Source organism: Cynara cardunculus (assembly GCF_001531365.2).
Source record: "Cynara cardunculus var. scolymus isolate 2C chromosome LG 8, CcrdV1, whole genome shotgun sequence".
Lineage (NCBI taxonomy): Eukaryota > Viridiplantae > Streptophyta > Magnoliopsida > Asterales > Asteraceae > Cynara > Cynara cardunculus.
Genome location: NC_037535.1, coordinates 3,669,449 through 3,676,873, shown reverse-complemented (window position 1 = coordinate 3,676,873; position 7,425 = coordinate 3,669,449).

The window sequence follows — 7,425 nt, the reverse complement described above, 5'->3', positions numbered from 1 at the left end:
TTCTTTGTCTAATGGACTGTACTCTATATTTGCTGTTCTAATTGTAATATCGGGGTTTTTAATTTAAATTTGCATATGTATTTAACCTCAGATTTTGTAATATCTTCCCCAATTAATCCTATTTTTTCTAAATGCAAAATTGTAGGATGATTAATACTAGTTGTGATATCCTTCCATTTTTCTAATTCCTGTGTTAAGAAATTAGTAAGTAATTTAACTGCTTCGTTTTCCACCAAGGATTTGATTTGATTTTGTTTTAAAAAATCTAAAGTTCCTTGTCCACCACGCTTTTCAGGCAAACTCTGATGTATTTTGATATCGTAAGGTAGGAAAACTATAATTGTGTTTACTTAAAGTAATAAAATTTCTATTGATTTTTATACCTCCATTAATACCAAAAATAAAATTTAAACCGAGTACACAATCTGTTGATTTTATATGTTCTGGATTTATATTTACTTGTGGAATATCATATTTAATACTATAATTTTATGCAAAATCTAAAAATTGTATTCCTGTAGGTTTTATATAGTTTTTAATTTGAATTAATATATTTTCAACTGTTCTAATAAATATGTTATATGTTAGTTTTTTATGATACTCTCTAGGTACTAAATTATAAGAAATTACACTTTTTGTTGCTCCAGTATCTAACAGAGCTATTAAGTCTAAAAATTTATTATTACTTAGCTATAATCGACATTGTAAATTAATCATAGTGATTGATCCTGTTGTTTGTATAAATGTTTGTTCTTTATATTCTTGAGCCATTCTATTTTCTTCTTTATGAGGTGTAATATCAATTTTTTGTTCTATATTATTGATTTTTTCTATTAAATTTATTAATAAATTATCTATATAGATAACTTTTTCTTCCATATTATTCAGTTTTTATTTATGTAATTCGACTACTATTTCAAGTTTTTCAAAATTTTCATTATATACCTCAATCTCAATTCCCTTTTTTTATATCTTTTCTGTATTTAATTCAATGTTAAATACTTTTTTTAAGCAAATGTAACATATTTCTTTAAAACATATATTACACTGTGATTTTATCTATACTTGGGTAATATCCACAATAAAAGCATTTTATATAATTATTTCCTCTTTTATAGATCAGTTATGTTGACATTCTTCTTGTTCTGTATTAACATATGTATATGTAATTTTTGTAAGTGATTTATCTTCATCACTATATATGTTATATATTGATTCATTATCAGAATTATCTGTTTCTACTAATTCTATATTGTAATCTCCTATTTGTTCTATTAAATTACTTCTTTCTGTATTTTTATTTTTATTAGGACATCTATTAGCTAAATGTTCTTCATCTCCACAAATAAAACATTTACATTTTCGTGTTTGAGGTTTTTTGACATATTTATTTTTATAAGGTTTATATCCTTTTTTATATGTAGTATTTTTTTTCTAAGCTTTTTATTTTTATTATTATTATGACCATATGCTTGTGATGTATATATGGATGTTTTACAAAATGCATAAACATTCTTTTTTAATTGTTCTTGTAAGGCTACTTCTTTGCATTTGTCTTCTAATATACTAAATGTATAAGTTATTCTTGGACCTATACCTAATGTTTTATTATTAGCATATTGTTGTTTCCAGGTTTCATGTATATATCTTCCTAAATCTCCTGGTAATTTTACAAAGTATTTATCACATAAATTATCATCCATAGCTGTCCTGTTTGTGATAATAATCTTGTAAAATCTAATGTAAATTCATTTATATATTTCATGTCAGCTATACTTAATTGTTCTAAATTTCTAATTGATGTGTCTTGTATTAAAGTATTATTTTTTGCTGGATCGACCCCTAATATAAGAGTTCTAATATGTGATGTAAAATTATATGGATTGTCTCCTAAAGCTTTTAGACTATTAACTTCATTTGGGTCTTGTGCTTTTTTACTTTGCCAAATACCTAGTGCTATTGGTCCTAATGTTGTTTCTAAATAGGAAAACATGTCCATACTATCTTTTTTATTGGTTTCCCACATTCTTACTACTGTTTGTTCCCATGCTAATATTTCATCTATCCGTAATAGTGGTTTTTGTTGTTCCAATAATAACATACTACCACTATATATATTTCCCATAAGTAATCATTTACCTTTTCCTATTATGTTTGATTCTTGTTGATATTCTACAGAAGGTTTAGTCCATAATTCTCTTCCAAATTCTTCTTGTGTAGATGTACTTGGTTCTTGCCATTTTATTCTTTTCTTTGTATTTGCCATGTATGTATCCATAAATACTTGTTCTTATTCTTGTTTATAAAAATATGATAACATAACTTTTCTCTGTATTATATCTTCTACTAAAGGTATATTATAATAGTTTTGTAGTTTATTATAGCTTTCTTCATATGTCATACCTAAATTTGTCATACATTCTATTATCATATCATCAACTTCTTCTTGTATATTTAATTCTGTAAATTTTYTGTTCATTATTTGATCTAATGTTTTATTAGTTTCTTCTGTTTTAAAAGTTGTATTTGTTTCATTATTARTTATATTTTCTTCTAAATAGTCAATTAAACTATAATCATATTCTTCTTCTTCAAATTTATCGAATCCAAGATTTATAAGTTTTTCACCATCTTCTTCATTTTCTGTATCATATATAGGTTCTGTATAATATTCAATATTCATAAAAATACAATCTGTATTTATATTATTGTTATCTTCTATTTCCTTTGGTGTATCTTTTGTATAATTTATAAATCTTATACTTTGTGTACCATCTATATCTTCATATATAACACTTTTTTGAGGTATTAACACTTCATCTTCTTGGTCTTGCAAATTATCTAGTTTCCATTCTAGTCCTGCTAATTGTTCAGGATCTATTCTTTCTGGATTAATCATGTGTATTGAGTTTTATGCTATTGTGTTCACTATTCCTTCAATATTTACTTTATACTTCATTCCTGATATGTTACTTACCTTACCTAACACTCCTATACTTATAACTATATTATTTCCTTCGTAATTTTCAATATTTTTTAGAATTCCAGGGGTACAATAAAATAAGGCTGTATTCTGACTAAGATCAACCTCCATGCCAGAGATTATTGCTTTCTTTAAATATGTCTTTCAACTTTTATCTAATAATAATGCTAATAATTTTGTTCCTAAATTTTTTCGTCCTAATGCTTTAACTCCTATAATCACTAAGCCTATATGGGCAAATTGTTTTCCTGTTTGTTTTATATTTTGTATTATTTCTGGTGAAAATAGTTCTACTGTTTCTGTTTTATCTAGTATTCGCAAACTTTCTTCACAACTACTTCAAATTAATATTGTATTAATATTAAGAACTCCTGTTTGATATAATACTCTTGGATTTAAAATATCCAGTTGGTGTTGATTATATAGATTTATATTTCTATCTAAATCTATTTCTTCTTTTAATTGGATAACCTGTTGTGAACTATTACTTCCTGATCCTCGTCTCATAATTCTATTAATAAAACTGTCTGAATTTATTATATCTTGTATATTACTTGTAGAATTTCTACTTTCCTGTAATGTTCTACTTCTGCCAGAAAAATTTCTATTTTGATTATTCATTTTCGTGGTAACCAATGTTTATTGGGTGTTATTTTACTTTTAGGTTTTTCTTCACTGATATTTATTTTATTTAAGCCACTAACTAGTTTTTCTATATCCTGTTCTTTTATTCTAACTTGTGACTTTTGTTTTATATCTTGTTTTTCTAATAAACCGTTTTTAATATCTCTTAAGTCGTTTATAATTTGATTATTTTGTGCTTTAATATAATCTAAATTTTCTGTTATCTTACTGATTAATTCTGTTTTCTTATCTATAAGACTATATATCCTATCTAAGTTTTGATTATTTCTTTTAGCTTCTTGTTCTAAGTTTRTTCCRAGATTAATTATTAAATYTGTTATTSCGTTTAAATGTATATTTTCTGAGTGTAAGAGATGTTTATAATTTTTAGGAAATCTACAAATAAAATTACAATTTTCTATTGGAGTATTGCTACTAGTTTTTTCAGTGAATTCAAGTTTTAGAAAATCTAATTTCTTCTGATTAAGTGACCCTATGGTTGTAAAGTGTTTTTTCAATATTTTAAAATCTCTATCTCCCTAAAATTAATTCCTACTCTCAACTCCTTTTTTTAAAATTTTCTCATATCCCTTTTACATAAATCAAAATTATACTGAAATTTACAAACTTGTGGAAACTAAAAAAAATCCATCACTTATCGCCTTATTAATAATAAAGCATTAACTAGTCCTTCAATTTTCACCTAAGCGGGTTCTCGAAAACAACAACGATGGGCTTATACATGCCATCAAAATAAATCGAGTCTGACTTAGGGGCTGTTTACCAAATTTTCTATTAAGTCCTGTATGGATAAATTTGTCTGTCTGGATAAATTTGGCTGTCTGGATAAATTTAGGTTGCTGTTTACTTTTCTATCTGAATCAACAGTCTTAATAACAGAAATAACCAATTTACCCTTGTGTTATACAAGCATCGAACAATAGTTATACAAGCATCAATGAGAAGCTGCTGTTTCATCTTTAGTGAAGCTGTTGTTTCATCTTTATACAAGCATAAAAAATAGTTATACAAGCATCAAAGCTGCTGTTTCATCTTCATACAAGCATCAAACAATAGTCAAGGCAAGCAAAAACTCGAACAGCAAAAACAATAACAGCATGTTTTTCGAACAGCATGTTTTCGAACAGCAAAAACTCGAGCAGCATGTTTTTCGAACAGCAAAAATCGAGCAACAAAAACTCGAACCTAAGACCGAATAGAACCTAAGAATCGAGCAGCAAAATCGATTTGAGCATCAAAATCGGAAGCAAACAGGGCATACAAACCGAGCATCAAAATCATTTGAATCAAACATAAGAGGGAGGAAATCGAACATAATCCATACATAAGGAGAAAAGTTACCTTTGGAGAAGAGAAGATTGAAGAAGAGCAGACCGTCGAGGACCAAAATCGTGCAGACCGTCGAGGACCAAAATCGCGATTAGGGTTTTGGAGGAGGAGCAAATCTGTACCCTAAACCAAAATCGCACAGAGCGTGAGTTTTACAAGGGTAGGTATGTCTTTTTTGTTGGCTTAATGTGGACAAGTGCCTAAACTGGTCTGTGCGAATAAGCTCGAAGTAAACAGCCTAAATTGGCTGTGCGAATAAGCCAGTTTATCGGGTAAGCTCATTAAGCCGTAAGTAAACAGGCCCTTAGTCTTTTAAATTAAAGAATCGTTCTATGCTCTGATACCAAAAAGGGCGTTATGACGGATTTTTTGGCTTTCCGTTAAACCACATAATAAAATTATAATTAGAAAATTATAATCATAAACTAAAAACACATCAAATATAAATGGCCATAGAAGAAAACCGTGCATTTCTAAGAAACCGTGTAAACCAATTTCGATCAATAGAAAAATTCCATTTTTTTCTAATTAAATTTAATCAATAAGGATATTTTGGTCATTTACAATATTTTCTATTAAATATGGCAGTTATAAATAACACTTAATTAAGGAAACGTAATAAAAGAAATTGTATAAATGGTAACATTTAAATATTTAATTATATTATAATATTAAATTTGAATTTGATATATTGTTATGAGATTGAATCTGCAAACGGGTGTTGAAGATTGAATTGCATTATGAAATGAAATCGTAAATTATGGTTCAAATTAAAAAAATAATGTTAATGAAACATGTTTCATGAAGATGAAACAGGTTTCATGAAGATGAAACTGGTTCATGTTGTAATTGATTCATGAGTAATATGAAATCGTTTCATGGTGAACCATGTTTCAGTGATGGTGTAGTTGATCCGTTTAGTAGAAAAACTGGAACATGAAACGGGTGCATAATTTATTTGGTTCGTCATGAAATAATTACATGATGAAACGGGTACACGATGAATCTGCTTCGGGATCTTGAAGATTGTAATTTGCTCCAGAATCTTGAAGATTGTAAGGAGTAAATGAAAGAATGCATCAAATCATGAGTGAAATAAAAAAATTAATTTACATGAAACATGTTTCATGAAGGTGAAACTAATTCATGGCGTAATTGAACAATGAGTGGTGAACTGCTTTCATGATGATACCCGTTTTAGTGATGGTGTAGGTGATCCATTCGGTAGATGAAATGAAAAATGAAACGGGTGTATAATGTAGGCGGTTCGCGATGAAATAATTGCAATATGAAAAATAAATTAGTTTCATTAATAATAATAAATGTTAACGTAAAAATGTTAACGTAAAAATAATAAATTACTTTATAAAAAATATATTAGTTTCATTAATAATATGATATACATGATATGRTTTCCATGAATAAATGAATATTTGGTTTTACCCTTTTGCTCTTATCAGTATTATAAAATGTATTTTTATTTTTTTTATTTTTAATTTCCTTAAATAACCTTGATTAATCTTAACCATTGATCAAGAAAATGGATGGGTGAGATTGGTTTACACGGTTTACACAAATGGAGGGGGTTTTTATTTGATCGCTCCTATATATATATATATATATATATATATATATATATATATATAAGAAAAGGATGATGGCTAACGGTCTAATGTACATATTAATAAGGGACCTAACAATAGTATTAAATCCAAGGAAAAGAAGGGAATTGGGTTGGGTTGAGTTCAATTACCGTAACCCAATTCCAACCAATACCTACGGTCTAAAGATTTTACTACTTGATTAGGCATTGAGTTGGATTGGGCTGGTCTGGTTGTTGGAGGTTTTTAGCATCCCTACTTTTATAAACCGGATTTTGTTATAGTGTCATCATAGAAGTCGAAACTCAGTAAAAAGAAACGAAAATGATACAAAACAAATCTAGTCTATTAACACTATGATCCTAGACCGAGAGTATTTGCTTGGCCAGTGCCCTTCGTCTAGCATTGACCTAACATGCAAAAACGACCATGGTTTGCTTTTGCTTTCATAGCAACTTCTTATCCGGTTAACTTGGGAGTTTTTGATTGCCCCAATCTTGTAAATTACTCTTCTGGCGCTGATTTTTAATATCTGTTTGACCGACTGATCGACGATTACGTCCTGTTTTAGAATTTGGGAAGAAAAGAAAAAAAAATAATGATTTTTTTTAATTTAGTGTTGTTGAGAGAGAAAGGAAAGGAAGGAAATAAATGAACGTTCAAGCGAAGAAAGGAAAGAGTTTATAATGGTTTGTAATTGATGATTAGATATGTGACCCAACAAATTTTTTTTTTTACGAAAAATTGCATCAAAATAGAACCAACTTTTAAAATAGTCATTTAGGGGTCTCTTTTTGTTTATTTAAGGGTCTGGTTGACCTGTTAATGCTGACATCATCCAGATCTTTTGCCAACTAAGATATTCCA